Raw genomic sequence first — 20929 nt, 5'->3', positions numbered from 1 at the left:
GGCAGGACAACTGACCCAGGCTGGCCAAAGGGATATTCCATACCATATAACATCATGCTCGGTATATAAAGCTGTGATGAAGAAGAAGGAAGAGGTGGAGGGACGTTTGGAGTGATGGCGTTTTTCTTCCCAAGTAGCTGTTACGGCGTGACGGAGCCCTGCTTCCCTGGAGATGGCTGAACACCTGCTTGCCCATGGGGAGTGGGGAATGAATTCCGTGTTTTGTTCTGCTTACGTGTGTCTCTTTCGCTTTCTTTATTAAACAGTCTTTATCTCAAGTCATGAGTTTCCTCACTTTTACTCTTCTGATTCTCTCCCTCTGTGCCACCATGGGGGAGTGAGCAAGTGGTTGCGTGGTGCCTAATTGCCAGCTGGGGCTAAACCGCAACACCAGGGAAGTGGTGGAGTCATCGTCACTGGATGTCTTAAAAAAACATGTAGACCTGGCACTTTGGAACATGATTCAGTGGGCATGGTGGTGTGGGTTGATGGTTGGACTTGATGATCTTAGAGGTCCTTTCCAACCTTAATGATTCTATGATTCTATGATACTATATATTATAACTATGCTGTAATATACTATAGTATTCAGTCTGGAGAAGAGGAGGCTGAGGGGAGACCTTATTACTCTCTACAACTACCTGAAAGGGGGTTGTGGCGACGAGGGTGTTGGTCTCTTCTCCCAAGTAACTAGTGATAGGACAAGAGGAAATGGCCTCAAGTTGCGCCAGGGGAGGTTTAGATTGGATATTAGGAAAAATTTCTTCACCAAGAGTGGTCAAGCATTGGAACAGGCTGCCCAGGAAGGTGGTGGAGTCACCATCTCTGGAAGTATTCAAAAAACGTGTGGAATGGGGCGCTTTGGGACATGGTTTAGGGGGCATGGTGGCGTTGGGTTAACAGTTGGACTTGATGATCTTGAAGGTCCTTTCCAACCTTAATGATTCTGTGATTCTGTGATTCTGTATATTGAACTATACCCAACTAGTATAGTTCAATATATTACAACTATATCAATCTGACTTAGTCCCTCTGGTGAGTGTTATCTATGTCTATACTAGTAAACTAGATAGTGCCAAGACAGATTCTCAGGCAGCGAGGTCATCAGACACAACAGTGATTATGTGTGTATTATTAAGGTGTCTTAACTTCCAAAAGAGGTTGCTACATGCAAACTGCTGTTGGCAATGAACCCTCATACAGGCTGATTTCAAAACGAGATCAAAAATGTGATCGAGAAAAGATGAAAGTAAGTCATCACATCAATTTAACAATGTAGATGATTAAGATCCAATGTTCAGCCTTCAATCCTGGCATTGTTCAATGTATTGGTATAGCCAATAGCCATTGAGCTTCTCTCTCAGCCACCACTTTGTTTTTGAGATAGTAGAAGGGATGCTGCTTAAAGCAGAATGGAAGGTTTAAACATTTGGATAATGTGAGATGAAGCCAAAGGAATGTCAACTTTCTCTATGCCCTGTGCAATCCACTTTTTTTCTCTTGGAATGTTTTCTGGGACAATTTCTGGAATGCTTAGCATTTCATTCAGTAACTTGATAAGCTTGATGGCTGAAATTCACTTATCCAGCAAGAATTTACAGAGCTGAATAAGCAATATTGTAAGAAGAATATTCCTGAAGAAGGCAGCAAGACCTATGAAGTAAATGCAACTTGGAGCAGAATTTTCTGTTACAAGAGCTTATACAAGTCCTTCTGAAGACATCTTTGCTGAGTTGACAAGTTTAGATAATTTGCTTTCACATAATATGCAATTAATATTACCTGAACTCAGGCAGTAGGGAGTTCTCCTGTTAGATGTAATATAAAGTATTTGAAATGGATTACATTTAGACTAAGTGAAATGAAACAGTCTAGTCTAAGCATCTAATTTACTTTACAACTGTGCGTTTATAGACATATTGGCAAAATAAGACCAATATAACTGAAATACGATCAGATCATATTGTGTTGAAATATGATTTGTAGGTGAAATCAACTGGGACTAGAAATACTAATAGGAATCTTGGAGATGTCATGTTCAACACAGGCCTAAGAAAGCTGGTGCTAGAGTATTGCAGATGTATAATGTATCTAATCTCCAAAAATCCTCTCAGTTGCATACCAACCTTCCACTTTCTTTATCTCACCACTTAAAAGATCTCCTTTTGATTATACATGAAAGCATTTTCAATTTATTTGGAATGTCATTTTACTTATCCCTGCTTGACTTTCGTGAGAAGGCATAATATAGTTCCAAATTATTTGCTGAAGAGTGTTTGACTCCCAATAGTCTGAGAGTTTATAGGAAGGAGAGAATATAGGTTAATAGCTGTGTCTTTATCTAATAGACATCTTTCATTCTAGAAAAGGAGGTGGAAGTTGTTTGCTTATGCAAGACCTTTGAGAAACCTGTCTAATTTCAAGGCAGGGACAAAATAAGAACACAAATGAACTTTTAAGACAGAGAAATTGACTTGACATCTTAGAGTCAATAGTTTGCCAAGAGTTTGTATACAAAAGCTATTTAAGGAATGTGTGAAGGAGACAAAAGACTTATAAAGACTCATAAAATGACACTTAGCAACATAAGTTAGATTTATCTAAACTGGGATTTATCCCTTCTCTCTCAACTCATCGTCTAGGACAGACAGACACATACAAGGGTCATTTCATCCAACATTACATCAAGTACCTATGCTAGAATTATAAGCTTGATTTGCATCTATCCCTCCACAGTGCTAGATGGAGACTCTGTTCATCTCTTTCCACAGACTAGAAAGGTGTACCAAATGTGTCAGGTGTGTTAGACTATTTCTATGTTTTAGGTGCCAAGATTGGTGAGATGCTTATCCAAATCCTTGGTGATCAAATAACATGAAACATTCACAACATCAACTGTTAAGGTTGGATGGCCCTTGAATAGAGGATAATGAATGCATTCAACTATTTAAATATTTTATTTAGAAAGTTACACTCAAGTACAAATATGCTTTTGTTCTTGTTCCTTTTACACCACTGTAATATACTAAAAATTGCTTCTAGGAAAGAGCATTGTTTAGCACCAAAAATCACAATGATTTCCATATCAAGCATGTAACAGCTAACAACCAAGTGTGTTATTTCTTAATCATAAGCCTTTCAGATGAGATACAAAGTCTGAAAAAATAAAAGGATTTTGTATAACTAACAGACTACTAAGAACAGGGATTCAGCAACTCAAACTTACTATTTTTAATTTGGGTCATGTAGGAGGCTAGATAAAAGTTTTCTATCATATACCTTATTCCATCTATAAATGAAATGAGTAAACAAAGTTGTGAATACACTGTTTATCAGTCCAAACAACAACAAAAAGTAGTAAATGTCAATACCTGTTTCAGCTTTAGCTACACATTTGTGCAGTATTAGGATCCTCCCAAAAGTTTTACCACCACATTTCTAGGTCTTATTTAACAAGTATAAAAAGGAGAAAACCCAGGAAAAGAAGCTACCATTTCCAGAGCTTAAATCTGAAATCTCCTGATTTTACCACCTGAAAATTTTTATCTTGTAACCACTGGGGCTGCTGAATAGAAATCAGAGGCTAGAACTCATATCAGGCCACTCACTAGGAAATAATTCACAGCAGGTAATGATCTGTGACAGAATTTCAGTTTAATAGAAATAAAATATACTTGCTACCCGTAGGATAAATCAGTTTCTTGAAGGTCATCCTATCATAGCTGTCCCAGCTGCACAAATGGAAATAAAATTGTGGTTTTAATAATATGTCAAATAGACACACTATTTTTTGTCTAAAAAAACACCTAAACACAAGCCTTAATAGATCATATTTTATACACATACAAAGACGTCTTTCAATCACATGCTGAATTTCTTAAGAGAGGTAACAGACTGAGTCCATTTGTAGGTGCAGCCGCAACTCCCCACAAGCTGATTCCTTTACAAAATTCAGTTATCAAGTTTTTAAACAGTGATTCCAGTGGCAATTTAAATTTACACCCACATAAAAGATAGCAGAATGTATTTGTAACCAGAGGGCTCAAATACAAAGAAACGGGATAGTGAAATAAGGAAAACAGCTTAAGAAACAGTCATGGGTGACATAGGAACTTTTAAAATAATAACAACACTCTACAAGTCATGTGTTTATCTGTTTTTCTTTCATAGTAAAACCCCTTCACAATGTTCTAAAATTGAAAAAGTGTTGCAATTGAGTATATTTTCATTTAAATTCACCCTAGTCCATTACCCTCATTTACCCTTTATTGTTCATGTACAACCACCAAAGTATTCATATTTCAGGTTTAGCCTCAAGAGTGTACACAGGAAACTGCATCAGGCTCATATGTCATAACTTGAGGCTGCTGGTGTGATCCAACTTCTTAAACAGTTCCAGGCCAAACAAATTTCAAGCTAAATCTTAAGAAGTCAGGCTACCTCCTTTTCAGCAACAGCTCGTGGCTCTACTACCAATGGAAGAATAGTTTGAATACTGTAAAGTTAATATTCTGATCTCCAATTTTGTTTGCCTAACATTACAATTTAACTGCCAAATTAAACAATGGAGAATGAAGAAAAGAAAAGTGATTTCTGCACAGGTAAAACTTCCATAGGAAAATAATCTCTTCTCTCACACACACTATTTTTGAAATAAGAGTAAAATAACATTTTGAAGTTGAAAGAGAATGTAGTACAAACGTCATAGAGAATAAAGAATCAAACACACAAGTATAAAAATTAAGACCTGGGTGAGGCTGCAGGAGATAACGTACTCCAGTTATCTGAATTGAAGCAGGGCTGAGTATAGGTAGATCATGTCTTCACCTGGACAAATTAGTGTTCACTTAGTAGTAAGAATTTCCAGTGAAGGGATTGTACAGTCGCCTTGCTCTGCTGTAGTGTTTCACTACCTGTGTAATGAGAAAGCTTTTCACAGCATTCAGACTGAATCTTCTCTGAGGCAAATTATACTTTCTTCGCTGGTCTGTTGCAACAGACAGGGTTGTACAGCTTTCTGTGTAAGAAAGATACATCTTTCTCTTCTCTTTCCTAGAGTAAGCAAGTTCAAGTCCTTCACTGTTTTCTCATGCAGACACATTTGGTAAACTCCTTGTCATTTTTGCCTTTGTAGTCTCCACTCTTTTCACTTTGCATATTTTTTTAACTATGATATGCAAAGGTGGGTGCATCATTTCTGTTGAGACCACTGGAAAACAACTTAATTTTTCAAGGATGTTAACTTCATCCAGTTGCTTCTGAGAAAGATTGAAAAGTGAACAATGCACTGATAACTAAGGTCTAAATTAATGCTAGGATTGGTTTTGATTATTTTCTAGTTCAAATGTTTGTTAAGGAGGAAATAGGAAAAATAATTATTTAATTGAACCAGACCTGTGCAAAAGCAATATTGTCATAACAGTAACAGTATAATACAACAGAAACAAAAACATGTGACCTGTTATTACAGTTCGTAGCACTGGATGTATATCAACAACATACCGTAAGCATGTTTGCTGAAGGTCTTTTTCATTTTGGGTCTCTTCCAACTTGAGATACTTTATGATTCTATGATTACGTGCATAGCTTAAGGTGGTGGTTCTTTCTTCTACTACAGCTCAACTCCCAGGACCCACTTGTTTAATTTTGAAAGAAGCTGGCCATCTTTTTCATTAGAATTCTTCCTGCAGTATCTGTGTACACATTAATGTGAACAGAAATGTCACGATCATACAAATGTATTTCTTTCATAGGTTTCTTTTATTCTCCATGGGCAATTATTATTATATTTCATGGAACTGAAATGGTTAGTTGGACAACTAGGAATTTCCAAAGCCCCCAAAAAAAAAAGCAAACCAGAAAAACCAGCAACAAAAAATACCTCATGACAGTAACCATAGCTATGACTTTCATTTGTCTGAACAGAGACAACGAACCTGTCATTAATCTGTTTAATTCAATTAAATCAGACAGAACCTTCTTGGTTATAACTCATTCCTCTAGTTGGCTGCGGACAAGGACTGTGTGGCTGCCATGCCCATCTGCAGGTGTAGTGGTCTGTCTGCCCGTCTTCTCCCTTGTCAAGTTTTTTCCCAGTCACTCATAGCAATTTTTGAGCCTAGTAGCTAATTTTAGTCAAACCTATTAGATGCTTGGGGGCCTTAGTGATAACCACTGCCTGAAAATGGGCAACTGATTAAAAAAAGAGAAATCCATATTATCATTTTCCATTCTCCCTGTGGCTAAGGCTGAAATGTGAAAGTAGTTATCTAATTATGCACAGGAGAAATCAAATGGGAGAGAAAGTAAGCTGTAACTGGTGGGGCACATAAAATTTTGCTTAGCTCCAGGTAAGTTTAGAAGACTATATTGAAAGGAGTAGGGTAAAAAAGGTAAATTTCTAATGCAGACTTTTTCAAGGTAAGGCCACACATGAAAGGGATTGTTGAACTTAGATGCCTGTATCCTGTTTTAAGTGCTTTCTTTACCCTGTGTTCAGGTAGCTATAATTTCCAGCTCTTGCCTCTTTACTGAGGAAAATTCATAGGGAAGGATTCACAAATCTCTATCAGAAATTGCTATTTGCCATGACGAGACCAGACCATTGTGTCAACCTCATCATTGGCATTTAAGCACTGTTTAAACTGCAGGCACTTAGTGGCTTGAAGGAAAAATGTGTTACGCTAAGTCAAGCCAAGACTTCAGAAAGCTAGTGACTTAAAGTTCATACTGAGCTCATATCAGTGAGTGGCTCAAAAGTTAAAAGCACCAAAGACTTAGACAATGCTTATGGGGGGAGGGGGCAGGGAATGTGTTAGCTCTTTCTCTCCTCTCAGGTGTCTTCAGAAGTGTTGCCACTTGAGAACAGGCCATCTGAATCACTGACATTTATGTACCTAAAACCTAAATTTAGGTGACCTGAGTTTTCCCATAAAAGTCTCATTTAATAATTTCTGAAGTCTTGTTCAGATCATGTATTGTAACAATGCATTTCTTCAGACTAAGTAGTCCAGGATAAAAAAAGTCAAACTCTGAGATAATCTTTTCTGTTTTCAAAATTCACAGGAAATGATAAGTACTGCCCAATAGCTACTGATTGCTTCAGGTCGTAAATGCAAAACAATCCATACTAAAGAAACGAGATACTTGGGGTCTCATAAATATAGCCTCTGGAAAGAGACTGAGCCTGAGAATAAAAATATGTTGTTAACATCTATTTATCTAGCTTTGAACTCTGTAATTATCCTTCTCCCAAAGGCCTTGTTTTATAACTTTCTCCACAAATCCTGGAAAGAATGTAAAAAGTGGAAGAATTAATCTGTTTCAAACTGTGGAGAGCAATTCAATTTGCTCGAGTGTGTGCCTGCATACATACGTATTTGAATACGTATGCTCATAGCGACAGGTATCATGCCCCGATTCTGTTCTAATTTTATCTCAGAAACATGATTCTGGGATAAAAAAGCATAGTTATAAGGATGATGTTAAATAGGCATCCGAATGGGCATCCAAATACTTGCAAACCTTCAGCCTGTATCAACTGCCTAACTTGGGAAAAAACTAAGACAAATATATTTTTTAAAGCAAAACAAAACAGTGCAGAAAAAAATCCTCTTTCCAGGTGGATAAACAGCTCAGTGATTGAGGAAGCTGGACATACATCTGATTCCCCTATCTCTGTGATCCAGGCTGGAAATGTAAATCTCATAACAAATCTGTCAGGGCAAGGCTGCCTGTTCCTCTGCCGTGCTCCTTTTCCTCTGGCTTCATGCTGCCACTGAGAAGTGCAGATCCACACAGAGAAAGTTTCAAGGAAACCAGTGTATTCCCGTGGGAAAGCTTCACTTCTTCTGACAAATCACGAAAACCTTTTCACCAAAAAGTAGGTTTTAACCATGGCTCTGAACAGGACATTTCAAGCCATTTTCTTTCATTTATGTCAGACCTATAGAGCGTTTCTCATATATAAAAAGACTTCAGTGCTCCTGTGCATGCAGGAATGGTCAGGCTTCAGAAACCTTTGTACGCTTTGCATCACACTGTATGCGATTTATAAACATTAACTATGAAGTCATGTTTTACTTGAAGAGAAGAGAGAAGCAACTGGGCTTTTATTTTTTAATAGATGTTTCATTTTCCTGTTTTGCAACCAATATAATGAAGCTTGGTTGTAATCCAACCTTTTGGTCTCTTTTTCTTTTTCCTACTTATATTTTACTTTAGTATATTGATTGTGGAGTACGCTGGGTATAATATCGATCAGTACCCTGATCTCTTGTACACAGATCACACTACAGTCATTTTCTTTCCAAAGAAACTCCTGTCTCTTGTGGTGGAGGTATATAATAATATTATTTCTCTATCCAATAGAACCACTGCTGCTTTTCAGAAATATATTGTGAAAGAGGACCTAGGTATTAATTGATCCCCATGCAAGCTGGCATATGATTATCACTAATTATAGAACTGATAACTTAATCTGTGTCAAGTTATAAAAAACTTGGACGGACTCAGAATATTTTTCCTAACTTCTGGTGAAGAACAAATGTCACAGTTAAAGTGGCGGTTAAAAAAAAACCAGCCATTTTGTAGATTGAGAGAGACAATGCAACATACATTTTCTGTCATTGGAGATACTCAGTAGTCATAAAACTCACACCCACATCTGTTGAGAGATGTATGTAGCTTGGGTAATTGAGACAGCTGATTTTCAAGCCATATTACAAGGCTCATAAGTCCTCCCATGAAGGAGCAGGTTTGAGGAGATTATCTATGGTTGTAGGATACTAGATTTTATTAGAAATTAATGGAGAATAATGCTCCGTAGTTAGAAATCAGTTAATTTCTTACAGTTGTTGTTATTTTGAATGGATTGTGTCCAGTGCCTACACTGAAGTTATATTTATTAGCTGAATAAAGCAACCCAGTTACCCAAATTAAATGGGTTATTATTTAGTGTAAAAAGTCAACAAAGCTGAACTTGATCAATTCAATACAAACATTCCCGGGATATTCCCGCCCCCTTTGCTGAAAACCCACAGGGACAAGTTTTATATGAATGTTGTTTTCATTCAGTCTGGATAATGGTTTGTCTTATTTGTATAAGGAAAACAACAACCTGGTTATACATATCAATTGTAGAGGAAAAAAAACCCTGGAACTCTATCTTTTTCTCCTATACAGACCCTTTACCATCTTACCTCTTCTGTCATCAACTGTTGCCAGGAACCACCCTCTTTAAATAGGCTCACACAGAGGTGTGTTCTGAGACAGTCCTGGAGAATCCAAAGACTCCAAGAGTCGTCTTTACTATCTTCCTGTTCACGGTAAAATATGCACAGGATGGAGTGTGGAGGACATTGCCATTGGCATTTCATGCAGGATGTGCTGTTTTCCTGTTCCTGCTGCAGTCTGCTAAACTATAATAATCCTCTGAATGCCACCTGGCCTCTTGGTTTATATCTGAAGTATATCACAGAATCTAGGAAAAAACAGGCAGTATGACATCAGTTCCCCCCCTCCTTCTCTGGAAGATTACCTGTAGTAACCTAAATAGAGACATACGTTTTCGGAGGCTTTTCATAATATCTTCCAGTGACAGGGATCCTACAATCTGCCCCAGCAGGCTGTTCCACTGCTTACCTATTCCTGCAGCCAGAAAGGTTTTTTATTTTTTAAACTAATTCTCCTTTGTTGAAATATGACCTCATTATTTCTTGTACTATGCTTGGTAATTATGAAGACCACTTCATTCTCCTTCTGTCTGCAGCCAACTTTTCTGCAAAGTCCATTACCATTACTCATTCATGCCTGTCTTCTCCTGGTAACACAGCTGTAATGGGTCGTGTCTCCTAGAGCTTTGAATATTTTTATTTTTCTCTGGTTTCTCTCCAAGAAGTTTGCAGTCTACAAAATGGATGTTCCTAAGTTTCAAGCTGTCTTAAATTTTACTCTCATGAGACATTGAACAACAATAATGAGACCTGTATTGTTATTCCCAGGGTCTGATTAGTTTATCTGTGATTAATCTGTGATAAAACATAATTACTATTTATATCCAGAACCTTTCACTCCCATGACATGCAAAAAATAAAGTTTGGGGATATTAATCCATAAAAAGTAATCCTAAGGGCATTATTCTATGGATAGCAGTGTCTGAATGTTTTAAGTGTCTTATACTAGTGAACGTAAATTATTGTAATAGATGTGAGAGAGTAAATATTCCCTTGTTCTGGAGAAGAGTAAAATAGCTCTGCTGTCCTCATGCTTGCAGCCATCTGTCTAAAACTCTCCAGATTATTTTATTCTGTGTTTATTTAAATATTTACACCTGATGGTTTTCTCTGAATAATATACTTTTTATAGTTCTTTAACAGTCACACTCTTTTCTTCATACCTAGGATTTTAGAGATTACTATTAAAAGGAGTAGAACTGTACGTGATGTAAGGCTTGTCAATCAGTCATGATGGTAAACATTAAAGGATATACTTAGAGCAAGCCATTCAGCTGAAAATTGTTCTGCATGTAAAAACATAATGCTTCATAAAATTATTATATTATTAAATCAAACCATGACTAAATTATTTTTTGAAATAATTTATGACAATTTGCAGTTAGATTGGAAGTTACAGTAAGCTAATTGACTGATGGGTAATGATTGGAAACAACTGTAATATTTGACCTAATTTTTAATAAAGATGCTTATTGTTCAATAATTAAATATTTTTTATCATTTTAAGAAAACTAATAGAACTGCCATATGTAAATAAGCGGAAATTGATTTTCCTATATGATGTAACATATACGGATATAAAAATATAAATCTATAAAAATAAATTTATATAAATATAAATCATATTTAGCATATGATTTATACATAAAACAGGGAATTAAAATCTAATTTATGGAAGTATTCTTGGAAAGTCTGGACTGTGCAACTGCTAATCTGCAGAAGCTCTACTGGTGTCTATACATAATCTATCAGCATAAAACTACTTCAGCCTCAACATTATAGTTTCATGTGGCAGGATTTTTTAAGACTGGAGACAAAGTCAATATCATGGGGGTTTTTTTTCCATCATAGTGAAAACAAAGACAAAAGGTTCGTCAGTTGAAAAATACATCTGGTTTTGTCTTTTCAAAGAGTTTTAACAGTTCTTCACGAGTAATAAAACTGCAGGCATTTAAAAATAAGCTGACCTAGTTATATTTTGTTCAGATCACATAAACTAAACCTCTTTCTATGGTGCTGAAACTATTCCTTTACCATTGGCTACAGGACTTTCTGATCCAAGATTACCAACAGGAATGTACTATAGGCTGAGAACTTGTTAACATTTATCTAATTAATGCAGAATTACTTCAAAACATTTCTATGGGCACCCTCCTGTAAGTCCAAAACCAGAGAATTAGTGGAGTTATGCTTTCTCTTTCCCCCAAAATAAAATAATTGAGGAAGATAATTTAAACATAGACAAAAAAAATTAAATACAGCTAACCCAGATACTTTTAATATATTTGTTGCAGAAATGGATGTAAATTTTATTTGCTTGAACACTTTTTTTCTTTAGCCTGGACTGTGTATGAAAAAAGTTGCTTTAATTAAGGCAAGATTTCAATAATTATTTTCTGCTATATTTGTATTACTTCTTGCAGGCAAAATTCTATTTTACTATAGTTATTAATATAATGCAAAATCTTATAATCTTCTTACCATTTGACTGTGTAAACTATAATATTCTGAGAATGAGCTACAGGTGGGGAGGCTTTCTAACACTATATCTTTGAAAGATTTTCTTTTTCTTTTTTTGAGTTTACAAAACCTATGGGGGGTTGTGTAAATGCAGCTGTAAGATAGTAAAAAGGGCTTTTTATTAGAATTGCAGCATTTAAAGAACTCTGCAGAGAGCTGACTCTGGCATCATCCTTGTTGAAATTTGTGAAAAATGTGCAGTGTGTTACTGAACTGGTGCTCTGTGTGTTATATTAAGCTGCCTCCCAATTTAACAAGGTCACTGAGGGATGGCTTAGCACGGCACATGAAGAGGATATTCTCTAGCTTCATCCATGGAGAAGCAGGCTGTTATGGAAGGAAAGTAAGTCTTGAACATCATAAAAATGCTCCACCGTGCTTCAGTTTCCGACACATACTGTCGTTTTTCAGTGCACGTGGCACAAGACAATTATATTCCTTATTTATGGGAATAAATACCTGTCCAACCACAGTAACGCACAGCTGTACCTAGGGACACCTACCCCCTCATCCCCTTTGGTAAGATCCAAGCATAGATGGTGAGAGGATGTAGGTATCCAGCAAGCAAACAGCAGTATTTCTTCAGAATACGCTCACAGACACCGGGGAATTGGGAAACAATCACCTCTTGAATTGGAGACAGACACTCTGTATCTAATTGCCTCTGATTGATTTTTCTTTTTTTGTACTCCTTTGGGCATTAAAAAGTGTTAAAAATGCTAGGCACTTTGAATAATATAAATAATTTAGATCTTTTGAAAGACTACTTTTTTTTTAACACGGATAATGCTTTGGCTTGCAGCTCCTTCTATATGTTCAGAAGGAAATTTCTCTAATTACTATTTTTTCTTATTTAATTTAAAAGTCTTTCGGTGTCTTTGATAACTGTTTGTTACTTGTCCGTTTTCCGTGGAGACTTCATCCTGAAAGGGAAATCTTTCAGTTTAAGAATTGGGAGTGGGAAACAGAAAAAAAAGAAAAAAATTTTAGCTGTCATTAAACTTAATAGAGAGTTACCCTCCCTACCCCAAAATCTCTCTGTCTATGAACTTGCACTGTGCAAATCATATTCATTGTCTTCAAACACATCACAGAGAACAGGAAAAGTATCCAGTATTTTACCCAGGAGAGACAAGTCAACCTAAGGCAGTCAGACAATCAGCATCATTTACAAACCAAATCTATGCAGCACTTTTAAAATGGAGGCTTTACGATGGCTAAGTGCAATCAAAGCATGAACATCACCTTGCCAAGATGGGCCCTGTGCCTTTTGGAGCAGCACTGTAGCATCACAGTGCACTGTGCATTTTTAACCATAACCTTTTCTACCCTACTACCAGTTGTAGCAGGGGCAGCGCTGGTTGGTACTGCTCTGTATTAATTGTGTTTTCACTTTTCAGTCCCTGTGTCTAAGTAAAAGCTTTATTTTTTAAAGTTACATCTGCCATAAAGTCCAAAGGACTGACTCTAGTGAAGTTAGCTACGTCTAGCTGTCTTAAATTCAGCTAGCTCAGGTACTGATCTCAGTGCAACAGCAGTGAAACAGAATTTAGATTTTACAGTCCTTTTTGAGTCAATAGCAGGGCTGTTATTGACATGTGGGATTCTTAGTGTAGATATGTCTATATAGACTGAAGTCCCTGAGTTGCATGGCACAGGAAAAATGTCAGAGGGATCAATTAAGATTAATCAGTTTAACCTATTTTGAAAGCTGCAATTTTTCCAGAATGTAATATTATGGGGTCTGTCATGTTATTTTAAGCTCTTAGGTTTGTTTTTACTCCTAGTCTAGCAATCAGGCTATTTTAAAGCATTTACCGCAATGCACAAGACTATCATGAGTCTTTCCGTCCCTCTCAAAACTGTAACTGAAACGACCAAGGTCCATTTTTTTTTCTCAGCTCAGAAAACCTGTGCATTGGGTCTGGCTGAGCTGGAGTTAATTTTCCCCATAGCAGCCCCCCCAGTGCTGTGCTTTGGCTGGCAGCTGGGAAGCTGCTGATAACACAGCAGTGCTGCGGCTGCTGCTGAGCAGTGCTCGCGCCCCATCCAGGCTGTCTCTCCAACATCCCCCCTCACAAGGAGTCTGGGGGTGGGCAAGATCTTGGGAGGAGACGTAGCCAGAAGAGCTGACCTGAACTGGCCAAAGGGATGTTCCATACCTTATGGCATCTGCTCAGCAATAAAAGCTCAGAGAAAGGAGGAGGAGGTGGGGGCATCTGTTTTTTATGTTGTTTGTCTTCCAGAGCAACGGCTACATGTACTGAAGCCCTGCTTCCCGAGAAGTGGCTGGACATCACATGCTTATGGGAAGTAGAGAACAAATCTTTTGTTTTCTTTTGTTTCCACATGTGGTCTTTGCTTTTGCTTTATTAAAACTGCCTTTTCTTGATGTAAGTGGTTTTTTCCATCTTATTTTCTCCCCCTTGACCTGTTGAGGAGGGGAGTGATAGAGCAGCTCGGTGGCACCTGGTGTCCAGCCAACGTCAACACACTCAATAAATGCACACAGATAGGACTGGGCACCAACTGAAACACAGGAGGTTCTGTCTGAACATCATGAAACGCATTTTCTCTGTGAGGGTGGTGGACCGCTGGCACAGGTTGTGCAGCAGGGTGCTAGACTCTCCATCCTTGGAGACGTTCAAAAACCATCTGGGGACACTCCTAGGCAACTGGCTCTAGCTGGCCCTGCTTGACCAGGGGCTTGGGCAAGACGACCTCCAGAGGACCTTTCCAACCTCAGCCATTCTGTCACTGTGTGACTGGAAAATCCTTCATCCTCCACCACAAGCAATTTTTTTAACCTTCTGATTTCTACATCAGCCAGCTCAAACTGTGTTTCCGCAGAAGCTGAGCTGTACTTCAGCCGTCATTCAGCATCAGAAACATAACAAGTGCCACAAAATGGGAACTGCTAAGGAAACGTTGTGTGTAAGCTAGCCCCAGGACCACCCCTCCTCGCGGTCTTCAAAGCCGTGCTTGCCCTTGGAAAGGCACAAGCAGGAAGACCACTTGTCCTGTCACTATAAGCACATTCCACTTAGGAGACAACAGCTTGGCCTTCATCTTCCTGTAAGACCTGGGGCTTTACAAGCTGCTGATAGATAGGAAATGGGATTTGCCCAGTTTGCCATGGAGAAAAATGGCATAATTGGTTCAAGATTCAGTAGCCTCTCTAGTGTCTTTGTGCCATGAATTACTACGTATATCATTGAGGATCCCAGGATCACTGTGTACCATATCGTTCACTAAAATGCACAACCAAAGACTGAATTAATAACTGTACTCTTTTTTTTTTTTCCCCTCAGGCTCCCTGTGTTGCCAGATGGAATAAGGAATATTAGAGGATACTGGCTACGCAATGACAGCTTTCACTTTGCCACAAACAGCAGTTGTGATAAATCAAGTTTTCTACTGTTAAAAGAAAGAGATGTTACAGGTAGGTACGCTTTTGGATAACAGTACATGTGCTTTTATTAAAAACATTTCTGAAGCAAATTTCATAGAGATGTATGTTTTTTTTAACCTAGTACAACATTTCTAAATCCATGGATGTTGGAACTGTCTCACAGGTGTTTACATATTCCCTGTATTTTATTCAGGTTCATTAAGTTTAAGAGAGGTACAAATATTCTAAATATCGATAAACAGTCCAAATAGTAGTGAATTCATGTGTGCTGTGCAGGATCTCCTTTTCTAAGGTGCATTAATGTTTTACAGCTCACTGAAATTATAAAATGGGATGGAAAGAACGAACAGGTTAATAAAAAGCAGGCAAAATGGTACTAGATGGAATTTATTCCTCTGCCCCGACCCTCAGAAGGTTTTACCATTGCTGAGCAAGTACATGAGCCTTAATGGTGAGCAAATTAAATGAGTTTAAATCCTATTTATGTGGGCATGCATGTAGTGATATCGATACTTTCTATTCACAGCAGTGACTCATCTCATCTGCTTCTTGAAATACAACTGTGAGAAATGGATCAGTTTTGTGCTTCTCAACTGCAGCACTATTTATCTTCATCCCTTGCATGAACAGGATCCTCTGGACTGCCCTCAGGCACTGAGCCTTTGTGGCTGATCAGGATCTACTCCATAACTCTGAATGAAAGCCATAATTTTATTCTTCCTTTTTTTCCTGTAATATCTCTCCAAAAACCAGTTGTCACGATAACCAACTCCAATCAAAACATGAATAAAATCACAAGCTTTCTTTGAGGTTAAAAATAACAAACTTCTCACTGACAGAAGACTCTGTGTGTCTACTAGCATTTATCCAAGCATAGAAATAAAATTCACAGCTTGAACATACTGCTTAAATGCAGCTGCCAGAAATTTTTGAAGCCAATAAGGATCACTTGAAGGATCCTTAGTAGAAATCCAAAAACTTCATCTGCAACGTTTGGAAAACGTAGCAGCACAGATACATTCAGTTCCTTTTCACCCTCTTTGGCTACTCAGCATACTGATGACTGCAAGCAATAAAATCACTTTAATTCTCTAGAACTTGTTAGCACCCATGAAAGGGTACAGTTTATTGCTATAGAAGGGAGCAAGATTGTACTATCTATTAAAAATAAAAGCATAAATACCAACAATTAGTGAAAGGATTCAGTAAAGGTCAAAAATCTTACACTGAACGCAGTCACTGACAAGACATTTTTCAGTGTGCACGGCCAGCTGTGCAGCAACAGATCATAAGAGTTTGGTGTGGCTTGTGCAGGCTTTCCTAGAAAGAAAGGAGTACATTTGTCTACTTTATTGTGATGATAATAGACCTCTGCAATACTGCAGTGTTCTTTGTTTCCTTTCGTCTTAATTAGGGAAGCCATGCAAAACTTAAGAGACTGGCTAACTATTTTAGGTCCCAGAAAGGGCCACGTGAGATACCCTAAGCCATTCAAGGAGTGGCAGAATCAAGAGCTAAGTCAAAGAGATGAGACTTCAAGTGAGAGTTTCCTGCTGTAACCTTTTCTGTAGCCTTTCTATAAAGTATGTCAATTACAGAAAACCTGTCCTGCTTTTCAGAGATGCTAACCAGCTGCACTATTTATCATGTTCATGGGAGATGAGCCTTGCAGAAAAGCAAAACAGGTATGTTTGATTTTTTTATGTTCAAAACAAAAATGGGAAGCTTTTAGGGCTATTATCCAACTTCACTTGACAACAGGTTTTAAGACCCCCCCAAAAAATCTGAAAACTCTGGATTTTCTCTGTAAAACTGGAAGCTTCCACTGCAACAAAATAACAACAAAAAATATTCTCCCACAATAACTTAAATTTTAAACAGATATTTCAATTAACTATACAAACTATCTGGCCTTTTCTGACAGCTTCAATACCAAAACATATCTATCTTTATCTGCTCAACATGTCTGTACTCATCTAGACTATTTTGTTTCATGGCTCAGAGGGAGCAATATACTATTCTCATTTAGGTTTCTCTGATTCTTTCAAATCATATGTTATAGAATCATAGTATCATAGAATCATAGAATCATTAAGGTTGGAAAGGACCTTTAAGATCATCAAGCCCTACCATCAACCCAACACTACCAGGCCCACTACACCATGTCCTGAAGCGCCACATCCACACGTTTTTTGAACACTTCCAGAGATGGTGACTCCACCACCTCCCTGGGCAGCCTGTTCCTATGTTTGACCACTCTTTCCATGAAGAAATTTTTCCTACTATCTAATCTAAACCTCCCCTGGTGCAACCTGAGTTCATTTCCTCTCATCCTATTGCTAGTTACCTGGGAGAAGAGATCAACACCCTCGTCGCCACAACCCCCTTTCAGGTAGTTGTAGAGAGCGATAAGGTCTCCCCTCAGCCGCCTCTTCTCCAGACTGAACAACCCCAGTTCCCTCAGCCACTCCTCAGAAGACTTGTGCTCCAGACCCCTCACCAGCTTCTTTGCCCTTCTCTGGACACGCTCCAGCACCTCAACGTCCTTCTTGTAGTGAGGGGCCCAAAACTGAACACAGGATTCAAGGTGCGGCCTCACCAGTGCCGAGTACAGGGGCACAATCACTTCCCTTCTTCTACTGGCCACGCTAGTTCTGATACAGGCCAGGACGCTGTTGGCCTTCTTGGCCACCTGGGCACACTGCCGGCTCATGTTCAGCTGGCTGTCAACCAGCAACCTCAGGTCCTTTACCGCCGGACAGCTCTCCAGCCACTCCTCCCCAAGCCTGTAGCATTGCATGGGGTTGTTGTGAGCCAAGTGCAGGACCCGGCACTTGGCCTTATTAAACCTTATATAGTTGACCTCAGCACATTGATCCAGCCTTTCCAGATCCCTCTGCGGAGCCTTTCTACCCTCCAGCAGATCAACACTCCTGCCCAACTTGGTGTCATCTGCAAACTTCCTGAGGGAGCACTCGATCCCCTCATCTAGATCATTGATAACGATAATAAACAAGACCGGCCCCAGAACCGAGCCCTGGGGAACACCGCTTGTGACCAGCCGCCAACAGGATTTAATACCATTCACCACAACCCTCCGAGCTCAGCCATCCAGCCAGTTCTTTACCCAGTGAAGAGTAAACCTGTCTAAGCCACAGGCCGCCAGTTTCTCCAGGAGAATGCTGTAGAAGACAGTGTCAAAGGCTTTACTAAAATCCAGGTAGGCAACATCCACAGCCTTTCCTTCATCCACTAGGTAGGTCATCTGGTCATTGAAGGCAATTGGGTTGGTCAAGCAGGACCTGCCCTACATGAACCTGTGCCAGCTGGACTTGATCCCTTAGTTGTCCTGCACATGCCCTGTGAGCACCCTCAATATTAATCACTCCATAATCTTCTCCAGTCCCGAGCTCAGGCTGATAGGCCAGTAGTTCCCCGGACCCTCCTTCTATCCCCTCTTGTAGATGGGTGTCAATCAATAGTTGATGACCGGCTGCCAACTGCATTTAATTCTCTTCACCACAACTCTCTGGGCTCAGCTATAGTTGCATTAAGTTGGAAATGTGGTCAAAATCCACTTCCCAAATTTATTTATGTCCAACATAATTCAAGAAATTAAAATAACAATGTTATGTATGTCATTAAAGAAAGAAATGCCTTAGAAACAATAATCATGTGAGAATTTCTACTACATATATTCTTGGACATAGTTAGAAGTGTAAACACAAATTTTGGTAATCATTGTTACTCCTGACTCTTCAAGAAATTATAGCTTGCTAAGGTGAAAATAGACATGATACATAATATATAATCAGCAGCAATATCATTTCTCCTTTGTTTTCAAACACCAAACTTTTATTTTTGTTCTGATCTCACTGTGAATCAATTGCCTTGTAGAAGAAAGCAATAAGAACTGTCACGTATGTAAAATATATCTTAGTTATTAAATTTTATCTAATCAGAATACCAAGGAAGAAAGAAGAGAAAACGTTTCAGTATGATGTATCTGTCATGATCATGAGTGTGTAATTACTGTTTCAGTACTGAAACAACTGCAAGTCATTTTGCTGTACATGTCTTGCCTTGTGACATTTCACAAGTGCATATATTTTATTCCTCTAGATAACGTTCTAATTGAAAGCCATGTGTTGACATGATACACGTGGGAAGTGTACTTCTGGAGTTTGAGTGCTCTAGCTTGGATCTCAGAAGACTTTAGTTTAATTTGCTGTCTAACACAGACTTGGTCTATGTTCTTCAGTTCACCATGTACCTAAGAATTTTCCTCCACATCTAGCTATGTCTCAGCATGCCCGTCTGGCTTTCAGGTACAGCTGATATCAGCTGAGTCATCTCATCTATGTTAGGAATCTAAAATTAAAGTGAGTACACTCCAGAGAGAAATTAAGTGCAAAATAACATCCCAGTTGGGTTTTGAATATCTCCAAGGGCGGCAACTCCCCAGCCTCTCTGGCCAACATGTGCCACTGTTTGATAACCCTAACACTAAAAAAGCTTATTTGTCACCCTGTCTTACCTGCCATTGAAACGAGTCAACTGAAGTCACTCTTCAGGTCCTTTAAGCAGAAGGAACATAAGAAAATATGCTTAGATTTTTTGCCTAGACATTAAATGTCTAAAGCTAAATGAAGTGAAACCTGCCCAAAATTGCCAGCTGCAGTCAAATAAGTTGGTAGTCAGAGGAATAACCTCCTAAGGGTGTAAATTATATAATTCAAGTCCTTACTCTCAATAAGGAGTTTGAACTTGTATTTCCACATTTAAATCATTTAACCACTAGACTATTAGACTATTTGAAGTAGTGAATTAGTAGTTCTCTCCCTCTTTCTCTTTTTTTTTTTTTTAATCAGAATTAGCTAATTCACATTACAAGCAGATTCATGTTTTGATCCCCATGGAAAGGAAGAGAAAATAGTAACTGTTGTGAGTTAGGCCACTATTTAATCATCACACCAAACTCTTCCCATATTGCTCCCTTCTGGATGGTTACAGTGGCTCTTCTCAAAGCTGGCTACTGAAAATACTCATCTGTCATGACCCATTCTCCTTATGAGTATTATGGAAAAATGGGCCTCTATCAGGGCTGATAACATCATGGAGAAGTACATAAGAAGTAAGCACAGCATTTTGGACTTTATTTTTATAACTACATGTGTGCTGCACAGTGTTGTAACATTAAACACACTGAGGGCTAGATTCAGCTGTGCTGTGGGCCACAGATAATCTACATTACCATGTACATCCACATCCATCACTTAATTTTTTATGCAGAGTAGAACAGCTTCGGCTCTGCCTTTTACTACTGCATGAAAGCAATGTTTCTAATATCTGCTATGCATGGTTTGCTTCTCATACAGTCTTCCCAAGGGAAAAAAAACAGATGCATAATGTTTTCATTGGGTTTGTTTCTTGTTTGTTCTGTGGGGTTTTTTATGTGCATATTTCTGTACTGTTGTACAGTAGAAATGATAAGGTCAAAGAAATGTGCCACAAGCTGGAAGCAATAAGCAATGAGGATTGAGGCTATCTTTGGTTCCTAGGGGAATTCATTCTATAGTTTGGGGCTGGAGTCCCCCTAACTCAATTCCCCTTTTCTCTTGCTCTCTAGTGGCCAAAGGCAGTTGCATAGCAAGAAGACTTGTCCATAGCTGCTCATGTCCATGGGGCACCAGCCATTTTCTGACACAAGCAGCAAAGTTACTGTTTAATTAGGTAGAGCTAAAGAGTCTTAGAGGACTACATA

The sequence above is a fragment of the Phaethon aethereus genome, assembly GCF_964289735.1.
Source record: "Phaethon aethereus genome assembly, chromosome: 3".
NCBI lineage: Eukaryota > Metazoa > Chordata > Aves > Phaethontiformes > Phaethontidae > Phaethon > Phaethon aethereus.
The sequence above is the reverse complement of the archived record's forward strand: the minus strand, read 5'-3'. Positions refer to the sequence as shown.